General features: G+C 35.1%; 2 protein-coding genes and 1 long non-coding RNA gene across 13 annotated transcripts in view; 2 read left to right on the top strand and 1 right to left on the bottom strand.

The window, feature by feature from the left end:
• The window catches only part of LOC138702103 (lactosylceramide 4-alpha-galactosyltransferase-like), a 209,972-nt gene that overhangs the window by 166,754 nt on the left and 18,761 nt on the right, over positions 1-24,457 (bottom strand). The window lies entirely within an intron of this gene.
• Positions 5,236-12,906, top strand: LOC138702095 (uncharacterized). The gene is made up of 3 exons (XR_011332787.1): positions 5,236-5,324; positions 7,836-8,324; positions 11,872-12,906. It is a non-coding gene; the product is annotated as an uncharacterized lncRNA (long non-coding RNA).
• The window catches only part of LOC138702100 (lactosylceramide 4-alpha-galactosyltransferase-like), a 50,190-nt gene continuing 39,340 nt past the window's right edge, over positions 13,608-24,457 (top strand). The window contains exons 1-2 of one of the 10 annotated variants that reach the window (XM_069829661.1): positions 13,608-13,864; positions 14,182-14,286. The gene's annotated coding sequence lies outside the window, so the exon portion shown is untranslated. The other 9 variants (XM_069829664.1, XM_069829670.1, XM_069829660.1 and 6 more) reach the window with 9 other exon arrangements.

The following is a 24,457-nucleotide window of genomic DNA, read 5'->3' as shown; positions in this document are numbered from 1 at the left end:
TAAAATATGCAGTAATTTATATATATATATATATATATATATATATATATATATATAAAATTTAAACTGGTAATGGAAATTACGGGAAAACGGCTGAACGGATTTTAATAAATGACCCCTCATTTTGAAGCTTGGAACCCAAAGTTTTTCAGAAAAATAGTAGTTTTCAGTGAAATGTTAATTTTCCTATATCATTTTCCTATTTTCCAAAATCCATCTGTCGTCAGTTTTGAGAATTCAGAATAAAACAAAACACACACTACAATAAACAATATTACACGAAGGCCATGAAATGCAGGATTGCTGACATATGGTTATTAAAACCTTCAACGCTTACTAAAAATAATTTACAGGTGTGATTCCGTAGTGTGTAATTTTCTGAGTACAGCTGTGCATTGGATATTAAAATCTACAAAACTTGAGGTGGTTTGATCACATTATTACCATTAGAAATGAAATATTATTATGCCATGATGCGACTATTTTTCATTAATTATATTACGTATTAATAATCCTATATAGATGACATGAAAGTGAAACGTTTTCGGGTTATATAAGTGGATGTAGAGAATATCTTAAGTTATATCTTCATTTCTATAATTTACTAAGTGGCGGCTATATAGTATAAATGTTACTGAAAACTACAAAGCTTACGTAAGATAATAATATTATTAAATATAAAATATTTTATAGTTATTAATTAATCAAGTGGGGTTGGGTCTTTTTCATATATTTAACGGCGGTGTGGTGTAGATATTTATATGCGTGATTCTCTTCAGTATTGACTCGAGAGAGCGCAAAAATAACAGTTCCTAAGGTAGTATTGTAGTCTCCCGATCATTTCAGCAAGATCTCTTAGCAGAATAAAATGATTTTACCCTCTACATTTCAAAGTAGTTCACGAAACATGCAGCAGCTATACCAAGATGCTATGTCTATTGTTCGAAAGCATGGCAAACCTGACATTTTTTTAACTTTCACTACAATCCACAATGACCTGAAATAGTTATTGCTTTACTCCTACATGATTAACTCACTGATCGTTCTGACATTGGTACTCAGAGGGAGTATGTTTCATTATAATGGAAGCAAATAACTTTCACAACATCCGGTATTTTTCATTGAAAATAAATCTGAAAAATGTTTATTTGAATGTATAATGAACTTAGTTTGCAGCAGTTGCTGCACAAGCCACTAATATTTGTATATTATTCAAATGATGAATACTAAAAAAATATATTTTAGGCGATATCCAACTCCGTATTCTGAAACTTAATGACACAACTGAACTTTTATTAAAGTTTGAAGACCTAAAAAATATATAGGCCTACTTATCTACATAGGAATACGAGCTCTGATCATCACAGTGGTTTTGCCTTGAGAATGAATGTATTGTTGGAGAATGTCTACATAAAATTAATTAACATGAAGCTAGTCTTTAATTTAATCCTCTCTGGCTCGACCGTACGCCATATATCACTGTGCATGTCGCTGCGATGTGTGTACCACCTTCATTATTTGTAAGCGTATAGATGTTTTCCTAGTAATGATATAGAAAAGATAAAATATACTACGTCAACAAGTCTCCCCCCTCTTACGTCTCAGTCCGCCACTGCTACCCGTAACAGGAGAGACATCGGCGCTCTCTCTTGAACACGACAAGTGTTGCCAACCCTATGGAAATTTCCCTAGATTTATGGAAATAGGGGAACTAGGCTTGATTCTAGGGAATGTTTTTTGGATCGCGTTTTGAAATCTTCTCGCTCATGACACTCGTTTCCTGGTTGAAAGTGTACACTAAATTTTCTAAAAATTTTCATTTTAATGAAGTTGATTTGAAAAACTTGGCGTACTAATTGAAGAGTCCACTGCAAGAATGATGGATGTCACTTTCTTGTCGAAAATGAACCAAGACTGTCAATGCATAGCTTAAGACATGTAGAATGTACATAGAGAGTTATATGGGATTAACACTGATAGTCATTGTCCAGTAATGATCGGAAAATCACAGTTAAGCTTTGAGCGCTAAGCATTTCAAACTTTCAATTGCTTCTCCTGCAAAATGTATTGCAAATGACATCCATCATTCTTGCAGTGGACTCTTCAATTATTCTACATTCTGTTCTTGGCAAAACAAGTATGTCAATTGCTTCATTAATAATAATAATAATAATAATAATAATAATAATAATAATAATAATAATAATAATAATATTTATTAATACTATACACTTGAGCTACATTAGGCATTGCAGCCCGAAAGAGCAGAAGCTCGTGCTCGGGCGCAGTTCAGATCAGTTATACAAAATATATCACAAAATTACGAGAGTTCATTGAGCACAATCACATTAATAAATGGTAAAATACATACAGCATGTAATAACAGGGTCTATATACAAATAGAAAATACAGAAGTACATGAATATTAGAGTAACAATTTTAACTCAATTAGCTTAAACAATTAAATAATTAATCTGATTTGTTTCTTAAATCTATGTGTGTTAAGTGTACTTAGCTCAGGGTAAGCTCTAATTAATGTATTATATATTTTGGGTCCAAAATTTCTGCTGTGTTTTAATCCAGCAGTTGTGTGGCATTTGGGAGTATTTAGAAAGAAACTGTAGTTTTGTCTCGTCTGGTATTCATGAGGATCAAATTTAAATTTATTGTGGTTTTTATGGAAGTAAATCAGCAATTTTTGTTTATAAATTTGTTCTAGATTTGATACGCCAAATTCCTGAAAAATTAATTTTGTTGGGTAATCAAAAGATTTATATAGACAAATTTTGAGAATTCTTTTTTGGAGCAGATTTAAAGGATGGAGAGTCGATTTTGCCATTCCTCCCCAACCTAAAATACCATACTGAATTATTATTGATTGAAACAGAGCTAAGTACACAGTACGCAGAACATAAACAGGTAAATAAGAGCGTAGAATGGAAAATTTGTGAATTGTTTTACGCAATCTGTTACACAGGAAGGAGATATGCTTGTCCCATTTTAAATGTTGGTAAATAATAATGCCTAAATATTTAACTTGTGAGGATATACTCAAAGCGTTACATGAGCAAGTAGGTAGGTTACAATCATGTATAGTTATACTTATATTATTATTTATTTCTAGTTGCTCAAGGCCATGTGATGTTAATGAAAATGGTATTAATTTTGTTTTAGAAACGTTCAAAGAAAGTAATTGAGCATCCAGCCATTCTTTAATAATATTAATACCACTGTTAGAATTTTGATAAGTTTCATTCCAACTAGTAGCTGAATTTATTTCTTGTATAAAACAAAAGCAGGAAAAGGATATTGACAGGAAATGGCGATTATTGCACAATACCAGTATTCCTAATACAGATAAATGTATGTATGGAGAAGCTTTTGGGAGGAATGCTCAGGTAAAGAAAATAACATTACAATGGCATTCCCACTTCTTGTTAACCTTGTTGAGCATATTTTGATATTACCACACTCTACAGCTTCTGTAGAGACGGTTTTCTCATCCTAAACAATATGAAAACAAAGATATGAATTTAACTTGCCTGTTCAACAATAATTTCAGGTCTATTGCAAAATAGGGAAATAATAGAAATGGATCTTTTTATGGGTTTTAGCCTACACAAAAAAACTGGTATGAAATAAATCTGATAGCAAGTGCATTCTGTTTATTGGAAAAGTTTCTGTGTTTTTTTTTTTTTTTGTGCAAAACATAAATCTACTGTTGACTAAATATTGTAATTACTAGACTTCGTGGAATTGCCACGAGAATCGCAAGGTTTACCGCGCACGCGGTATAGACTGTATGAGAAGGGGGCGTGCGACGGATGGAGTATGCCTCTGATGTAAACACTGAGCAGTATACTGCGGTTACAATAAAACCTGTATCCTGCATTCAAGAAATATAATGAATGATCATTGAAGTAGGAAATGTCTAAACATGTAAATAAACAATTATTTTATAGTGACATATATTAACTCTTAAAATTTAATGTAAGATACTCACATCATCCTTGAATATGTGTATAGCAGTGAAGAGTTACGTACATTTTGAGCGACTGCAAAGTAAGTCCTCTGATGGTCACTTAAACAGTTTTTATTTTGGGAAATGTACGTTCAACATCACACGATGTAATACGATATCGTACGTACATATTTGAAGAACGGAAAGTCACTACTTTTTAGTACCGGTATACCAACTTCACATGTCTTGTCGCGACCTGATAGTACATCATTTATAATACGAAGTTGTGAATAGGCAGAATTTTTAGCAATAATGTTTCTCAACTTACATTTCACTTTTTCTGAAATTAATGAATTGTTATTTTGGATAATGATTTGTGATACTTTATCCACTATATTTAGGGCTTCTGAGAGTTGTAGTTTAGACGATTCTAAGAGGATGATGCTTTTGAACAAGATTTTAAAATTAGAATCAATGAACAGAATATCTTCCAATAGCTGTTCAGAAGGCAATGATTTTACAGCTGCAACAGCGGAACTGTCTGTGCTATCTAATGCATCAATTACCTCCATTATTTTGCTGTAATGTTCTGCATAATAATGAACAGAATCCAACCACGTTCCCCAACGGGTCAAGACTGGCTGCGGGGGTAAGGGTATTGCAGGGGCAATTATTTGGAACAGCGACACTCTCATTGTAGTATGTTTGATTGAATTCTTGTCTGCACTGAACAAATGTTAAGCTCTGACTATTCCAACTACAGTAATGCAAAAACAAGTGCTTACATAGGTATACATTAGCTGTAGCTGCTCTATCTATTTGGACCGGTCACAACTCTCAACATGAACTGCTTATGCTACGAGACCAGGAGGTCGCCCATCTCCTCTATACTACCGTGCATCGGCAACCTGATTGCATGCTGCGTGTGGCAATTCAACGAAGTCTAGTAATTACCCTTCACAACTGCAATAATTTATATTTTCGTTAATAATAAATTTTGCAGTTTTTAGGGGAATTTAGTCCTTTCTAGGGAGAAAACAAGCAAAGGCTAGGAAAATTTCTGCGCATGGCGTTGGCAACGCTGAACAGGACACAAAACAATCAGTCCACGTACATTGAAATGATTGAAGATAATTAGATTAAAAAATGAAAAGTGGTTCATGATAACGCGCTGAAGCAACAGTAGGCTAACAATAACTCAAGTCAAGGCGAACACTGTTCAACTTGTACTGATTAATGAGCTTCGAGCAAAGGGGTGACATCCGGAGATACAATGGACGGCAGTAAAACTAAAAACAAGGTACTAAACACTATGCCTGCACAAGGGCAGGAGTAAGGATCATGAAGGAGGCAACATGGCCGGGTGAGTGGTCAGAACTTACGCGTCCATTCGTCCGGGTCTCCTTGCTGTATACTATAAGGGTCAAACCTAACCATTTTCCCCCGGTTACTACGTACGTTAGTGAATTATAGTGATTTTCCAGTCGTCAGGTTGAATTTTCTTTCTCCAACTTTGTTTCGATTTTGTACTGATAAATACTACAACTGCCAGTTGCTTTCTGTTATGTTGACAGCATCGCTTGCTTTGAAGAAGCTGCCAACATTCCTGAAACGAAAGTTACTACAGAGTCTTATTTGAAATTTGTACGTAGTTAATAATTAATAATATTAATTATGTACAGGGCTCCTACAAAATACTTTTCCGGTTTCGAACACAATATGTAATTTGAATCTGAGGTGCATGAAAATAGCACCTATGGAAAGAGAAACTCAAAAAGTTTAGTTGTGGCAACAATGTTTTCCTAGTTGGTAACACTGTCTCATAATAGCGTATATATACAAATTTGTTCATTGTTGAGGCGAAATGGCTGCTATAGAGGACAGAAAAGCTTGATTTCCATGTGAACCAGTCGGTTATTAATCTGCAACGGCATTACCGAACAAAGTTTGGTGCAGATCCACCCAGTGGGCCTACAATCCGTAAATGGTACACTGATTTTAAGGCAAGATTCTTCGTAAGCGGTTGCGATTTCATCCGTACCGACCACAGTTGCTGCAAGCCCTAAAACCAGAGGACAAAGTGCTACGAAGAAATTTCTGCATAAGTATGCAGACTTTAATTGAAAACGTTGACGAATTTATTCGTTCCGTGGTGTTTTCTGACGAAGCCACGTTTCATCTTTCTGGTAAGGTGAACAGACATAACTTCAGAATCTGGGGGTCGGAAAATCCGCGTACCTACGTGGAACTTGACTATAGGCTTGATGTGTGCCGTGTTACCAAGGGGGGAAACATTGAACTTCTTTAAGGTAAGGAACTAAACTTTTTGAGTTTCTCTTTCCATTGGTACTATTTTCATGAACCCCAGATTCATAGAACGTAAATTACATGTGTTCGAAACCGGAAAAGTCTTTTATATGAGCTCTGTATTATACTCCAATTTTACATGGAATCCTACTTAGATAGCCATGTATAAATACATTAATTAATAAGATTAGGCTACTATTAATAAATAATATCTATGGTGCGCGGTAAAAATGGCGTAAGTCAGAATTTTTGGTTTTGGTTAAATAAAAAAATGAGATTGTATAAAGCAGTGTTTACCGCCGGTACTGGGCCCTGACATCAGTCGTACCTGGCCGCGAGATATTCTCCTGGAACTGGCCACTTAGTCTTCTAAGCATTTTTCACGAATAAATATTATATATTTGAAATATTCGTAGAAGAATAATTTTCGTGATTGGGTCGAAAAGCGCTGATCTAGGTCTTCTATAAACGCTAAATTCTAAAACCTAACTATGCAACATCTTTGTAGCAAATGTCAGTGACTAAATCAGTTATTTTTTTAATTTTTCGGACTTTGAAATCTTTCAACACTATTAGATTCACAAAGTAGTTGTTCACCTGATGATAGTAAGAAATACTGTATCATATTTCAGATTTGCTTCAATAACGTCTTGTGACATAGAACGAATATTTTCAGAATACAAATATTCTTTTTTTTTTGCACGTAAATGGTTTATTTCTTTATATTAAAATGAAAATGTTCATTGTTATTTACCATAATGAGGCTATAATCATAATTGTGTACTTTGTACGTTATTTTATATGTATGGGTAAATTATTTTAGACTGGGAGTTACGTAGTTTATAATTACAAATTATTGTTTTTTATATTATTCGTTTACAATTTTTTGTTCTAAGGCCGTGGACGATTGGAGCATATGTTTGGTTACCATCCGATTATACATGCTTATTGTGGTTCACTGACATTGAGAGCTGCGCTATTACTTTTCATTCGGTAGAGATATAGTCCAAGCTCACAGAACTTAACAGTTTTGGTACCAACTTCCTAGATTTGGTTTCGTTCCTTATTTATTATACGACAGCATTATAAAACAATATTAGTAAACAAATAACATCAAATTTGTAATAATGGGTAATTTGATATCATTCTATGAAGAAAGAGGTTGCTATGACAACAGTTACGTATTAAATATATTATAGTATGGCAAATCGTTCCATGTGTTAACTTTACGGTACAAGTTATGCCGCCATGATAGAAGTCATGACGTTTTAGTTGGCATGGTAACATTTTACGGCTCTGGTACAATAATGTGGCATATTATGCAGGAATTTCACCAATGATAAAGACTGTTCATAATGTTGGAGTTGAAGAAATGTTGATTTAGCGAAGAAATGCAGGCAAGGCTGTGGAAATTCTCTGTGGAGGAGAGGTCGGCATGACAACAGATGAACTGTCACAAAATCACAAAAGATTTTAATATGGTAATGTTAATGGCAGTGTAACGATGCGTTACCAACTGTGATTAAGACGCTAAAATGCGAAGTAATTTTATTGTGTTCTGTTGCAGGTACTGATGGGAAGCCATTCTATACCTGCCGTGCAGCTCTTACGTTTGTTCTGATACTCCCGATTGTCTTCATACTTGTGTTATTTAGCGACATAGACTTTAAAGATTTGGGTAGATTCTTTGTCGGAAAGAGGTTAGTAGTAATCAAGGAATTCAATGCAAACGAAACACCCATACTCAAAACAAGTACTAAATCGAGCGACATTTCTGAAGAGCAACCTGTACCAGGAGAGAAACACATCATCTTCTTGGAGACACGATGTCTTCTGAATCAATCCGCATCTTACAATCACAGCGGTTTGCTGCTCCATCCGAGACAGGCGTGCTCATTGGAGTCAGCTGCTAGGATGAATCCCGACTACAAAGCCAATACTGAAGAGAACCACGCATATAAATATCTACACCACATCGCCTTAAATATATGAAAAAGACCAAACCACACTTGATTAATAACTATAAAATATTTGATTTTTAATAATATTATCTTACGTAAGTTTTATAGCTTTCAGTAACATATACTGTATATATACTATATAGCCGCCACTCAGTAAAATATAGAAATCAAAATCTAATTTAAGTTATTCTCTACATCTACTTATATAACCTCAAACCGTTTCACTTTCATATCATCAGTATAGCATTAATATGTATAATTAATGAAAAATAGTCACATCATGGCATTAACTACAATAATATTTCATTTCTAATGGTAATAATGTCATCAAACCACCTCAAGTTTTGTAATTTTTAATATCCAATACACAGCCGTACTCAGAAAATTACACACCACAGAATTGAACCCGTAAATTATTTTTAGTAAGTAAAGTTTTTAATAACCAATTTAATTTGAGCTCTAAATATGTCAGCATTCTTGCAGATCATGGCCTTCGTGTAATATTGTTTACTGTAGTGTGTGTTTTGTTTTATTCTGAAATGCAACACGGCCGAGTTGATGCTCGCTTCGCTTCTCCTGAATGCAATTAGCTAGTTCTCAAAACTGACGACAGATGGATTATGGAAAATAGGAAAATTATGTAGGAAAATTGACATTTCACTGAAAACTACTATTTTTCTGAAAAAACTTTGGATTCCAAGCTTCAAAATGAGGGGTCATTCATTAAAATCCGTTCAGCCGTTTCCCCGTAATTTCCATTACCAGTTCAAATTATATATAAAGATGGAGATTATGACTGGACATCAGAGTGCAGTGGACATTATAGAACTAAGGACATTTTGACTCTGGATGATTTAACACGAACATTTTCAACGTGGACATTATTGCATGGACATTTTGACGTATGGACATTATAATCCTGGACTTTATGTCTGGTAATCGATAGAACAGCTGTGTAAAGAGACATCGTAGATTTCTCACAGGATGGTACTGGAACTAGTATCAATGTTTTAGGAATGACAATTTTCCACTTTATTTGTCTTCCTGCTCTTCATACTCGAGCATTTACGTCAGGATATTGTGCAATGCAGCAATGAAGAAACTTATTTCTTCTATTTCAGTTTGAAGGCGGGACCCACTTTCGGGCAAGGCATTTATTTGCTACCTTCTCCCCACTACCGTATCAGTACTTAACCCCACTCGAAAAATACGAAGTCCTGTGAAATCGAAACAACGATAATTCTACTATTAAGGTCCCTGAGCCAAATAACGCCATGTATACCTTTAACGCCACCCTATTAAAATTTGTTAACGACACAAGTTTTCGGTAGTGCACTACTGTAGCCTGCATTCGCTTGCAATCTAGTGATGAAATGAGTTACTAGCTGTCCGCTGACATTTACGAGTGACATTAAATTCCATCATTTTCCTGTTGCGTGTTGATAGTGAATGGCTGTTCGTATATCAAGGAAAGAGGCAATATTTTATTTTGAGCAAATAATAACTATATTAAACTATATATTTTCGTGATCCTTAAACATTCTTCTATGTATAGAAAGTATTTTCTATCTATAAAATTTGAAAATGTTAGAGAAACAGGCATGTCATGTTATCAAGTACTCAGTAGCGCTTTAACACCATGTGGCGTTGAAGGTCTACAGACAAAATTTTAGGTTATGTTAGTACTAAGGCTGACAGTACAGCATCAGTGGGAAAACATCAGGAAAATCACTAAGCTTTCAACTTACAAATGTTCAGAATGTGCAGTGATGATACTGGTTCAATTGTTTATCGAACTCTTCATTTTTGTTTTATTTTACATATCTTATTTTTTTTGTTTTACTTATTGGAAAACATTCATATTAAGCTAAGGTAAATGCTTTTGTGTTTAATAACTTTCTACTGTGTCATATTGTCTCTTTTTTTAAGTAAGGAGTCACTGGAAAACATATTTTCCTAATCCATCTGGTGTTTCAGTTTCAGATCAAGAATCTTTCATTAGTATTGAGTGATTTTGTATCTTTTATTAACATAAACTCAAATTTAGTCGCTTAGTTCAATTTGTGTTGCTTAGGAAAAATAATTCATTAACAATTATAAGTGTATAGGTTACTAGAAAATAGGTGGCGTTAATTGGACAACCTGTTCCTAATAACGCCAGTTTACAAAGTTTTCCTATTTGCGTTCTAATTCTTGTTCGGTATATAATATATCCATTTTCATTGTGCTATTTTGTAAAGATAAGATTACAATTTCTATTTCATAATTTTCGTGTTTGTACATAACTTATTTCCAGAGCAAAAGTGACTGAACTGTTAAGGTGGCGTTATTTGGTACGTGTACCTTACAGATACATTTTCCAACATTAAAACATTCCGAATAGTAATTTGCAAGGCCAAGATGTTAACATAATAACAGCCAGAGTTAAATCAACGTATTTACAAGCAAGTTTTATTTCTGGTTGAAATCACATGACAAAAAGAAATTTCATTCATTCTTGTATAGAAGATCTCATAGAAAATTTAGCTACGTATATTACGACAAATCGACCCTCACAAGTATTAACATTGTAACTCACTTTCTTCCATTTTTCAGGAGAAGCAAATAAAGTTTTAAAATGATTGTGTAAATAGGTACATACAGATAGTAACAATAAGATTTTACATACGATTGGGAAGGTTTACGATTATGACTCGTGACGGGAATATTGTACGAAATGGAAATATAAAAATTGGAAATTTATCTTTTGAAGAGGTGGAGAAGTTCAAATATCTTGGAGCAACAGTAACAAATATAAATAATACTCGGGAGGAAATTAAACACAGAATAAATATGGGAAATGCCTGTTATTATTCGGTTGAGACACTTTTATCATCCAGTCTGCTGTCAAAAAATCTGAAAGTTAGAATTTATAAAACAGTTATATTACCGGTTGTTCTTTATGGTTGTGAAACTTGGACTCTTACTTTGAGAGAGGAATATAGGTTAAGGGTGTTTGAGAATAAGATGCTTAGGAAAATATTTGGGGCTAAGAGGGATGAAGTTACAGGAGAATGGAGAAAGTTACACAACACAGAACTGCACGCATTGTATTCTTCACCTGACATAATCAGGAACATTAAATCCAGACGTTTGAGATGGGCAGGGCATGTAGCACGTGTGGGCGAATCCAGAAATGCATATAGAGTGTTAGGTGGGAGGCCGGAGGGAAAAAGACCTTTAGGGAGGCCGAGACGTAGATGGGAAGATAATATTAAAATGGATTTGAGGGAGGTGGGATATGATGATAGAGACTGGATTAATCTGGCTCAAGATAGGGACCAATGGCGGGCTTATGTGAGGGCGGCAATGAACCTCCGGGTTCCTTAAAAGCCTGTGAGTATTGGGAAGGTTTAGAGCTACAATGATAGTACTGGAAGAAAAAGAAACAATTTAAGACCGTATTAACTAGCATAACTCAAAACCATAAAAAATTGAGTTACAATGTTAGTATTTGGGAGGGTCGAAATGTTGTCTCTGTCGATCCCATGATGTGACAAATATCTCATTTCCGGCGGGGAATATGTTGAAAAATAGCTAAACAATTGCCTGTGTCTGTTCCAATAAATTTGTTCAATGAATTGTGTTTTCTTTCTGTTAGAGGCCCCCGGAGAACTTATGTTTACGGCCCTCAGTCAACTGCAATATACTGTCATCTAGTGAGCAAAAAGTGAACGTGAAGCAAATATAGGCCTAGTAACACACGAATAGATCATTTCTGTAAAGAAATAACTTTAGTGAATCATTAAGACTGAATCGATTCTTCAGGACAATCAGACTTTCCATCTTTAATTTGTAACTCGAGACATCAGTGCTGTACAGTTTACACCAGAGGTCTCCAAAAAGCGTATTGTCATTCGTGCTCTCGATGCTGCCCGCCGAACACAGTGTGCTGTAAGGCTAGAGAAGGGGAAGAGACTCGTACCTCAACAGATGGAAGCGATCAGTGGGGGATCGCGGCAACGGTCTGCTTATGTTTACAATAATAACATCAAAAGAATAAGAAATATCATACGTTTGTATATTATTTTGACATACTATGAAGCTGGAGCCCCGTCTGTTGCTATTGACACAAGCCATTGCAAATTCAACCTCTTCTGTTGTATGGTGCCTTTCAGTGCCTGGAAAAGATCTTCTCCAGTTGTATTTTGTAATTACATCTAGAAGACATTCAGACACAGTAAAACGTTCATTAACTCCTCGGATGAAAATGGCTAGGTGAGCTTTGTTATTTCTATCTGTGCTTTCGTCCAATGCAATTCAGTAAGCTACAAACTGGTTAATTGTGGTTTCGACTTCAGATTCAATTACATTTACAATCTTGAAATTCCTTCTCTGAACTGTAATTGGAAACAATTTAATTTTCTTAAACTTTGACTTTTGTTCAGGACACAGTATTTTAGTAACGTCCTGTAGGCACGATTTTACAAATGATGCTTATGTAAAGGGCTTCATTGATTTTCCAATATTCCAAGCTAAAACATAGCTAGCAAGAAGCTTTTTTTTGTTTAAGACTGAGGACACGTGTGTGATTTGTGTTTGTATTTTCTTATTTTGTGTTTATCAAAATATTTGTAGGCCTACGCATTTCACCTAAAATTAAAAGAAAAACTATATGTTTGTCATGCGGAACTGAGTGTAAACGTATTGTAATGTCCTGATTATTATGTATAACCAACATCATACAGAGAGCCCCAAATAAATTATTTTCACATGTCCAACATGCCTGTAATGGTATGATATTCTTTGTGAAGAGTAGAGTACTGTCGTCGCATGTTGAATTTTAACACACCCTTAAGAATTTTCGAACAAATTAAGCATTTCACACTCTCCCCACTAACTCAAAAAAAAAATTCTCTTCCTATTCATCCTTGAATGTACTACGTCCATGAATAGAAGACATTGTGAAAAGGTGGAACACACCGACAAACACAATGATAATGGCAGTCCGCCACTGCTCTTCGTTTACGCATGAACATTGAGTACAGTACACGTGGAGATGGGTGAGGCGGAGAGCGCTCATTACGTACTGGCTTCGGTTCCGTTCAGGGGCTTACTCTCGAGTACGCTTTTGGAGACGTCTGATTTACACTGTTCTAGTGCCTTTACGACATCCGCTGTATCATTCTCCGTATTTGTGTGGCATGTTGTTGATCTTTCTAATAAAGCGAAATTCAAAACATAATTCACCACTAATGACACTAACAAGAACTGCCAACACCACACCACTGCACTACACGTGAAGCCCATGAATGGCTCTCGTAATTATTACTGCATAGCAAACCTCTGATTGGTTGAGTTTACGTTCTTATTGGCTAAATCGCAGCATGTTGTGCGTTTCGAAGACGAAGAGCAGAAATCGGTCAGTCATGAGATAAACATTTGTATCTCAGGTCGGGTACTATAAAAACGTGGATGTACTTTACTATTATAGTAAAGTATTTGTCTGTACTACGATTGAAGTGATTCGTTCCCTGTAGCTACAATAAATGACGTCTGTCGTATCATCGTGGTGTTCGTTTGTCAGACATTCTGTTGACAACCTTCTTGAAGTTCAAAAGTCAACTAGCGAATGATGTGCTTCATTTGCATTGAGGTAAGTAACGTCATTCGTATATTTTGAAATATTTTTTCCGGTGCACAATCATATACAGTGTTACTATAAATAATATTTCCGATTACAAACTTGTATTTTGTATCTCACTTACAGTTTTTGTGGACTTGCACCACTTGTATTCTGAGTGCCTCACATTACACTAATCAGACTTCAGATTGAGTCAATATATAAGTCAAAATATTAGAGAATTGACACTGCAGGCTAATTTGTTGAAATGTGCTCTAATAGGTCTATCTGTAAAATCAGGATTTTTACTAATATTGACTGGCTTTAATCGGGATTTCGGATTCCACCAGGTAAATCGGGAGAATTCAGCCTAAATCGGGATCCCTGGCAAATTTGTAGGGGGGTGACGCCCCTGGCTGCACAAGTTGAGGAGGTTGAAAACGTTGGCCTTTTAGGTAGGTATGTCTACTGATTACAAATAAAATTCCTTCAACACATAGTAGAGAGGTACAAGTCATATCCACATTTGTTTCATTGATAACAAGGATAATGGAAACGTGTATTTCGAGTAAAACCTCTACATCGATGATGATGATGATGATGATGATGAGGTGAATTTTTATTACTGTACTGCCAGTATTATAAAAATTGGAGATTTTTCCTTCGATGAGGTGGAAAAAATCAAATACCTTGGAGCAACAGTAACAAATATAAATGACACTCGGGAGGAAATTAAACGCAGAATAAATATGGGAAATGCCTGTTATTATTCGGTTGAGAAGCTTTTATCATCTAGTCTGCTGTCAAAAAATCTGAAACGTAGAGTTTATAAAACAGTTATATTACCGGTTGTTCTTTATGGTTGTGAAACTTGGACTCTCACTTTGAGAGAGGAACAGAGATTAAGGGTGTTTGAGACTAAGGTTCTTAGGAAATTATTTGGGGCTAAGAGGGATGAAGTTAACAGGAGAATGGAGAGTTACACAACACAGAACTGCACGCATTGTATTCTTCACCTGACATAATTAGGAACATTAAATCCAGAGGTTTGAGACGGGCAGGGCATGTAGCACGTATGAGCGAATCCAGAAATGCATATAGAGTGTTAGTTGGGAGGCCGGAGGGAAAAAGACCTTTGGGGAGGCCGAGACGTAGATGGGAAGATAATATTAAAATGGATTTGAGTGAGGTGGGATATGATGATAGAGAATGGATTAATCTTTGCTCAGGATAGGGACTAATGGCGGGCTTATGTGAGGGCGGCAATGAACCTTCGGGTTCCTTAAAATCCAGTAGGTGAGCAAGTATTGCCAGTGTAGGAAATTAAAAACAAACACTGAAAATACCTTAGTCTTGTAGTGTGGAGTAGTAGAAACTCGACGTGATCACTGGGAGAGCTATGGTGCCACCCAACCCCCCTAAATAGGTTCCTTACTTATATAGGAAAATCGTCGTACTTGAAGGAAGAAGGCGGCCATATTCCGTCGTTGTGACGTTATTTGAGGTGGAGTAGGAGAATGATTGCAGTGTCGCCAACTGTGGTAACCATTCATATTATCTTACACACATAACAAAACCTAACGTAACCTAACCTAACGTGCTACACAGCTATTGTAACATTCCTAGCGTTTAGCACACCTGTTGTAACATTCCTCACAGTTTCATTTCATTTGCCAATATTGGCATCCCTGCTACGCCTCTGCTGGAACTCAAGAGTCGTCTATTGGAAGTGAAGTGAAACTGCTATTCTGTTAATAACGTTTCCGAAGTTGTTTCTGTGTTATCTGCAAGAATTATTGTGTCATTGTAGTGATAATTGCATTTATATTGTACAATAAAAATTGAAATGTGTCGTGGCTGAGATAAAAGTGTTCTAAATTGATTTCCAGCGCCACAATCCCAGTGATAGACGTGTGAATACTCTTTAGGAGTCCGTTGGAAGTGGCAGTAGAGTAATAAAAATTGACCGATGATGATGATGATGATGATGATGATGATGATGACAAAACAAGAAGCGTCAGCATTGGAAGAAACAAAGACATTTGTCGTGTAAAATCCTAACTGGAGGCAGTGGCGGCTCGTGGGTATTGAATTAAGGGGGTTGCATTCAAAAATAAACCAAGCAACTTACTTTATTTTTTATATTATTTTTTATATATATTTGATGTCAACATTTCTGTTTTCTTTTTTAGGGCAGCGAAATTTGTTTTTAGGGCAGCGAAATTTGTTAAAGGTAAAAGAGAAGATGGAAGCGATACGATAAAAGAACTTAAATGGGAAACTTTGGAAAACAGACGTAGGAAAACTAGAATAACATCATTGTATAGAGCACATCTAGGTCAGAAAGCATGGGTAGACATAACGGCTCGGTTAGAAAAGCCAACGTACTATGGTAGGAACGATCATGATTTTAAAACCAAATGTAGGAAACAGAAAACGGATGTAGGTAAATTCTCATTTTTAAATAGAACCATAAATGATTGGAATGACCTACCTGCAGCGGTCTTTGAGGGCTGTCCTTCCTTAAGGAGATTCAAGAATAATTTAAAAAGTTGTATATAAAGTGAAAATTAAAATTAAGGTGACATTCAACATTTAATTTTTTTAAGGTGACATGTATTTATCTAGGCTGACGAGTTTACTTCCTTGGTTTGAATTGTAAATTATTTAAAACTAGCGAGTAAGAGGGCCTTAGACTAGAAATGTTTAGTTTAAATGTAGTTCTGTTTATAAGTACAGTATGCATAAGGGTGTAATTATTTGACTTATTTGAACTGTTGTATCAGTGAAGCGAGGTGAGTCAGTGAAGTTATGGTTTTACAGTGCAGTGAACAGTTCCGATCAGTGATACTTTATAGCGTCAATGAAATGTGTTCTATAGTGTCAGTGAAATGAGTTACAGAGTGTCAGTGAAATGTGTGCTAAAGTGTCAGTGAAATGCGTCATAGTGCCACTACAGGGAATGAGATGAGAGTAAAGTGAAAGACTAATGAAACTTATGTAGGACCTATAGATAATTATGTAGGTTGTTTTGTAAAATTAGGTATTTTATTTTATGTTTTATTATTATTGTGTTAAATTGTATTGTGTATTATTATTGTATTGTGTGTAAAATTGTATGTGTGTTGTAAAATTGTATTGTGTATTGTAAATTTTAATGTGTATTGGTTATCATTTTATTGTGTATTGTTAATATTGTATATACCACTGCCACCGGGTGCTTGCCCACTTGCAGTGTAAATAAATAAATACATACATTTACAACCATGTAATGTGGATCTCACAACTTACTTTATTTAAAGTTTAGTTCCATGCGCCTTATCTGTTGTGTTTAAATGAGACAGGCTCATGTCAGTAGATTTACTGGCATTTAAAAGAATCCTGCGGACAAAATTTCGGCACACAGGCGACGCTGATATAACCTCTGCAGTTGCGAAAGTCGTTAAATAAACCATAATTTAATTTTTTATATGCAGATTTGAGCCTTAGAAATATCTAACTGGCGATGTTGTAGTTGGTTGTATAATATATCTACATGATACATCAATAAATGAAAAAATAACTGAGCCAGAAATTGAATTCAGGATATTCAAGAGTACGCACCAGGGCGCTTGCCTTATTTATTGTGATGTTAGATGTTTCAGATTTCATTATGGTTTGAAAACATTCTAGCAATGGCTCCTTCTTCTCATGTACAACATTTACTGTTCTTATTTTAAATCCATCTTGTTGCCCCAGCTGTTGGAATTGTCTTTGAAACACATTAATCTAATACAGATCGAGAGAAGAAAGCAGGGATACTGGATAAATTAGCAAAAAATATGCGAGCTTTGTAGGCTAGTTTGTTTAGCGGCTCTTTCCATTACGACATTCAACTGATGGGCACTTAATTCCACATTTCTCCTGAATTGTTAAGGTACTGAACTGAATAGACTGTAAATATTGTACAGAATTAAACATTGTCGCACTTGTTATACTCACAACATTAAAGAAAATGTATTTAAAACTGCGCGCTACTGACAAACTGCTGCAAATTTTGCAGCTCCTGGAAACGCTGGATTCATGGTCAGGGATAGCAGGGGGAGGGGTAAAACTAACGCGCAGAGCATCCGAGACGAGACTGGCAGCTCCAGGGGTGGAAGTGGCTTCACCCATAGTCCTTGTCTCTGGTTTCGCTCTAGCAGCACCAGGGGAGGAAGTGACTTCACTAACGATTGCGTGCATGTCATTGAGAGCGAATTTTTTTAAAAAATTCGAGCCGCTAAATAGAGACTGTATAATAAATGTATTTCACAACATAAAACGAGACAAGAGCCACAAATGTCTGGGGGTGCTGCAGCTCCGCAGCCCCTCTTCGAAAGCCGCCCCTGACTGGAGGTCTGTGCAGTATCAGCAGCACCAGCCTTCCTGCTGATAGGCAGCAGACCACATGTTCCCCGCTGGCGGGCCAGTGCCTGGCTGACTCGAGCAGATCTTCGTATGCGGCTTATCGCCGCTCGTGATGTTTTAAGGTCAGTAGTCACGATAACACAAGAATGTGTACACACAAACACTTCGCCCCAGTAGCCGGATTCAGGACCAGCTGAAGGAATGCTCTTGTGACAGAGATAACACAGTCCGTGAGAAGCAAGGTGTGTTGTGAGTACGTCTGTTGGTTCTTGGGTTTGTTTTGATTATGTACGTATGCATAAAGGATTGTTGCCAGGGACTGCAAATAGTGGGATATTTTTCATCGCGCTTGTCACTTGGGTACTTCGTGAGTGTACTTGCTGGTGAATTTATCTGGAAGTGAGTGCCACGACTTGAGTCCACTGAGAGTTTTTGAAAATGTGTGCGAGCTTATGAGAGTGAGATTTCTTATTTTATGTTCGTATAAACTTCTGTTTGAGTCTGATTGTGAGTGCTTGTGATGAAGTAATTATTGAGAAAATATGCATGTGTAGGCAGTGACGTCGCCAGGATCAGAGCAAGGGGGGGGGGGGTGCGGATGGGGTGCGAGATTCAAAAATGAGGTGCGAGCTGTAAAAATGTGGGTAATTGTGGGAACGCCACTTCTTACCTTTTTAAAATCGCTGAAGTAAACTATAAAACGAAAGTATTCAAACAAAAAAATCGTTTTAGAAGATTGAATTTGTGTATTTTTGGTCCAGGGAGCATCCACTTTTTGGTGCAAAGATAATTCGTTTGGCGTGTTTCTTAATTGAAATTATGAAATGGCGTTCCTGTGCTTCACATTTTATTATTATTATTATTATTATTATTATTATTATTATTATTATTACTATTATTGACAATAATTTATTGTTCATCACATCCATAACGATACACTAACGGACGTAGTTTTTTCAAATCCAAGAAATTATTTGTTTGTTTTTGTTCTTCAAAATAACTTATGCCTAGTATTTTTTTTTTTAATAAATTGCCCTTTGGGGTGCGGAAAGGGGTGCTCCGATTTTTTATGGGGTGCTTGCGCACCCTTTCGCACCCCCCTAGCGACGTCCCTGTGTGTAGGTGAGAGACTGTGAGTGTTATCAGTAGACCGCAATTGCATGTTTTTATTCATTTGGCATATTGAAAAAGTAAAAGTGGCTCTTTGCCTAGGGTGATGAGACGTCCCGTTCTTAACGGGATTGTCCCTTTTTTTCAGCCTCATGTCCCCTGTCCCGATAAAAGTATGCTCGGGACGCCAAATGTCCCTTTTTTTAAATGGCGTCCCGTTTCTATAAATTATTATTGAAATGTTTCTTTTTCTTTTAATAAATCGTATTTAATAATCACATAAAACTCTAATTCTATGTTGCTTCCATCACATGCCACCGTAATGAATTCAATAAAGGCCGTGTTAATCACAAAATGTCATTTCAAAAATGTGTCTTGCATGGACTTCTATAGTTTCCTGAAGGAAAGGCCAACACTTCTAGAGCAAATTCACTCATCAAAGAAATATGACGCAGATTATACAGTTGATCTTCATGGAGAATTTTAACAGTTAAAAGGTAATATGAGACAAAAAATTTTGTTATGAAACAAGTTCAGAATAATAACATGGATATAATGTAGGGTTCAATTAACCTGAAGTATTTTTAAACAGATAAGTTAACCTAATTAATCCAATTTACAATTCATTTTGTAATGGTCAGGTAAGCCCTTATTAATGCTATGTAGCAATAAATTTAAATCTTTTTATTCAATCTTATGGCTTGACATTATATAATATAAAACAAATTAATTCAATGTTTTATATATTTACAGCGTATTGTGTCATCATACAAACGTTTTCGCCCTCATGGGGCATCTTCAGGTAGGAAGTGTTTACAATATCAATCTAAAATCAATTAAAATAATCTGGCCTCATGTTTGAAAATAATAATAATTTTATTGATAGTATATGTAAGTATTCAGCATAGTGACAAATATTGATCATACAATTTATTAAAACATAATCATGTCAAATATTAAAATTCACGAGCCTACATGGCTATTAAATGTTGCTGAAGAATAAGTAATGATGACTCACAAAAGTTAAATCTTAATTCAATAATATTGTGCTATTGCCAATAAACTTTCATTAATAATGACTCGAAAGTTACTTCTCTGCTAGTGACCCAACCAGCAGTTTTTCTTGGAAAAGACAAATGCGGTAGCTTCCCATTTCTTTCTGCACACCACTCTCTCTTTCGCATCATAAAAGATCCCATGGTGTCCCAGCGAGAAGATGAGGAGAGTGGATTTGACTAATTTGGCCCTCCGGACTTCACCGAAATTCACCGCAAGTGTTAAATATCAGTTCTACCAGGGTTTTTGACCCGATCAGAAGCCGGGAAATCCCAATTAGCCCTTGCCCCCCCCAATGTACTGATATTGGTATAAAATGATTGTAAGAAGGGATAATTTTTACAACGAAAATGTGACAACACAACAACAGATTCTAATTTTGCCAGCCACAAAACACATTGCACTTTTTTTAACAGCCATAATTAATTGTAACAGTGAAAATTATTGCATTTGTTCGATTGTTACCGTTTTCTGTTTCCTTCAGTGCCTCAAACTTACAGACGAAAAACTTTGAGAGTTTTATTTTCGTATGGCACCAATATTACATTTCCACCTGTTGTTGTTTAGTCAGCTGTCCGAAGACAGGTCTGAACCAACATGGCACCACTTATGAGGCAACTAGAGCAGGAGATAATGGAGTAGGGTTGCCAACTCTTTTCCCAACGTTTCTACGTCTATTGATTAAAAACATATAATCCTCCGAAACCCCACCATGATTTTTGGGGCACAGTGTATTTGGAACCCAGTTTGGTGGTATTGAAATCATTTGCCAGGTTATTATTCGTTGCTTTTAATCAAAACTACGTCACATCAAGGAAACTGTCGCTCCCTACTCCCTACATGGATCAATGTTATTCACTCAGAACGAGGAAGTGTAGCTGTTCCTTATCGCTGCACTTTTCCGCATTTCCAAATCATAACCACGTCTTCCTCTCGCTGCGTTGCTTCGAAGTAGAACTTGGTTGAGTAATTGATAAGGTAAACAGCAATCGTTGTAAATACCCAAGGTGACTGAGACATAATTATTTGCTTTCGTGATTTAGCGTGTGTTTATTATAGGAGTGCCGTCTTCAGACCACTGCTAGTCGACATTTCTTGTAACGAGTAAGGCGAGTATTACACTGTTAGCAGTGCTTGAAGTAATGATTTGAGGCTATCGAAGAAAAAACATTGTATGGTAATAATAATAATTTATTTATTTAATTTATTTATTTATTTATTTCCACCCAGCCAGACTCTAATTCTAATTGAATACAATTGCTTACATAGTTATTACATTAATATCTAGACCATAAAACAACATGAAAGTAAATAATGAAAGTTGGATAAGTAATGTTAGTCTGACAATAGTAAACATTGGTAAAAATAGTTATAATAATAATAATAATAATAATAATAATAATAATAATAATAATGATAGTGTCAATAATAATAATAATAATGATGATGATAATAATAATGTTAATAATAATAATAATAATAATAATAATAATAATAATGATAGTGTCAATAATAATACTAATGATGATAATAATAATGTTAATAATAATAATAATAATAGTGTCAATAATAATAATAATAATGATGATGATGATAATAATGTTAATAATAATAATAATAATAATAATAATAATAATAATAATGATAGTGTCAATAATAATAATAATAATAATAATGATGATAATAATGTTAATAATAATAATAATAGTAATAATGATAGTGTCAATAATAATAATAATAATGATGATAATAATAATGTTAATAATAATAATAATAATAATAATAATGATAGTGTGAATAATAATAATAATGATGATAATAATGTTAATAATAATAATAATAATAATAATGTTAATAATGATAATAATAATAATAATAATAATAATAATAATTTCAAAGGCATATTGGTTCCGTTAAGTTCAATGTTAATTGAAAAATGAGTTCTATTCAGTCAATACTTAAGTTAAGTTAAGTATTGACTGAATAGAACTCATTTTTCAATTAATAATAATAATAATAATAATAATAATAATGATAGTGTCAATAATAATAATAATGATGATGATAATAATAATGTTAATAATAATAATAATAATAATAATAATAATAATAATAATAATAATAATAATTTCAAAGGCATATTGGTTCCGTTAAGTTCAATGTTAATTGAAAAATGAGTTCTATTCAGTCAATACTTAAGTTAAGTTAAGTTAAATTAAGTTAAGTTAAGTATTGACTGAATAGAACTCATTTTTCAATTAATAATAATAATAATAATAATAATAATAATAATAATAATAATGAAATAATTTAGATATTTATCTGTGATATATATAAAACCATTAAACATTGAGGAACCTGAAACAGCTATTATTGTTAACAAGAATTGTTAGAAAAATATTTCGTTAGCCTATTCTTAAATTGGTTTGATGTCTGACAGTCCCTGACATTACTCGGTAGGGAATTCCAAAGTCGAGGAACGGCCACAGTGAAAGAAGATGAATATGAGGATGTTCGGTGGGAGGGAATGGATAATATTGAGGAGTGTTGTGATCGTGTGTCTAGGTTATGATGGGTGGATAAATTTTGAAAACGAGACGCAAGATAGACAGGAGTGGAGGAATGCAATATGTGAAAGAGAAGGGAAAGACAGTGGATTTTCCTACGATCTTCTAGACGGAGCCAGAACAACATTTCGAGGGATGGTGTTACGTGATCAGCCCGGCGAATATTGCAGACGAAACGGACGCACATATTATGAACACGTTGTAGTCTCTGCGCCGAAATAACGCTTAGGTCAGTAAGCAGAATATCACAGTAATCGAAGTGGGGCATCACGAGTGTTTGCACTAACATTTTTTTTTTTTTTTTTTTACACATTCGTGAAGTTGTATTTTGAAAATCGGCAAGCCTTGTTTCTCAAACCTACACTTCTGTCAAAATACTATCCACTTCACGAACTTGTATCATCATCATCATCATCATCATCATCATCATCATCATCATCATCATCATCATCATCATCATCATCATCATCCATACAGGTTATAGTCCCAGAAGGACTGTTACGGTCCACAAAAGTTTTCAGCCCATCGCTTTATTGGACGTCCAGTTGAACTGCCTTTAGGTTGGTAATGCAGGATTGCACGAGGGATTCTAGTCCTAGACATACGCCTCACATGCTGACGACAGTTATCTTGTGTCATAAATTACTATTATAAACGATCTGTGATAAGAGGTTGGTAGGATTTGGAATACATTACACTATATAAAACCTTTTATCAAAGATACCCTAAAATTAAGAACAATTTATTATTATAAAATCAATTTATTATAAAAATGTATTAATAACTATTACGTAGCTACCGGCATAGCTCAGTCTGCTAAGGCGTTGCCTGCCGATTCATAGTTTCGCTCGAGCGTAGGTAGATTCCCGCTTGGTTGGGATTTTTTCCGAGGTTTTCCCCAACAATCAGGTACTCTATGGCCTCGCCAAATACCATCTCGCTATCACCAATTCCATCGACGTTAAATAACCGAGTATTTGATACAGTGTCGTTAAATGAGCAACTAAAAAATTATTCCATACATTAAATACATTGAAGCCTCAATTGAGCAGAAGTGGTATAAGTCAAAATGGGTAACGTGGGTTAAATTAAAAATTCTGTAAAATACAGCGCAAAGTAGCAATTAATTTTCAATTTATTTAAACTATTAGTAATCAGTGGATAACAAGAAGGATATATTAATTGCTATTTTGCGCTCTATTTTACAGAATTTTTACTTTAAACCTCATTACCCAATTTTGACACACCTCTTTTGCTCTGAACGGCTCAATTTTAGGCAAGGAAAATGTCTTGTTTACCCTTTTCTTTTAAGGCAGTAGAGGGAGGGGAGTGAGTGAACGAAGGTGGGGTATTTGTGTACAGTTGTCTATTGGTAGTAGTCGGGTATTTCGTATTGAGCTCAACCACGCTTAAAAGAAAAAAGAAATTCGTACTCGATGAAAACTTAAGTTCGCTGTGATAGACTAAAGAAAGGTGAAAGTGTGGCAAGTTTAGCTACAGAACT

This window comes from Periplaneta americana, chromosome 6 (assembly GCF_040183065.1).
Source record: "Periplaneta americana isolate PAMFEO1 chromosome 6, P.americana_PAMFEO1_priV1, whole genome shotgun sequence".
Lineage (NCBI taxonomy): Eukaryota > Metazoa > Arthropoda > Insecta > Blattodea > Blattidae > Periplaneta > Periplaneta americana.
The sequence above is the reverse complement of the archived record's forward strand: the minus strand, read 5'-3'. Positions and strand labels throughout refer to the sequence as shown.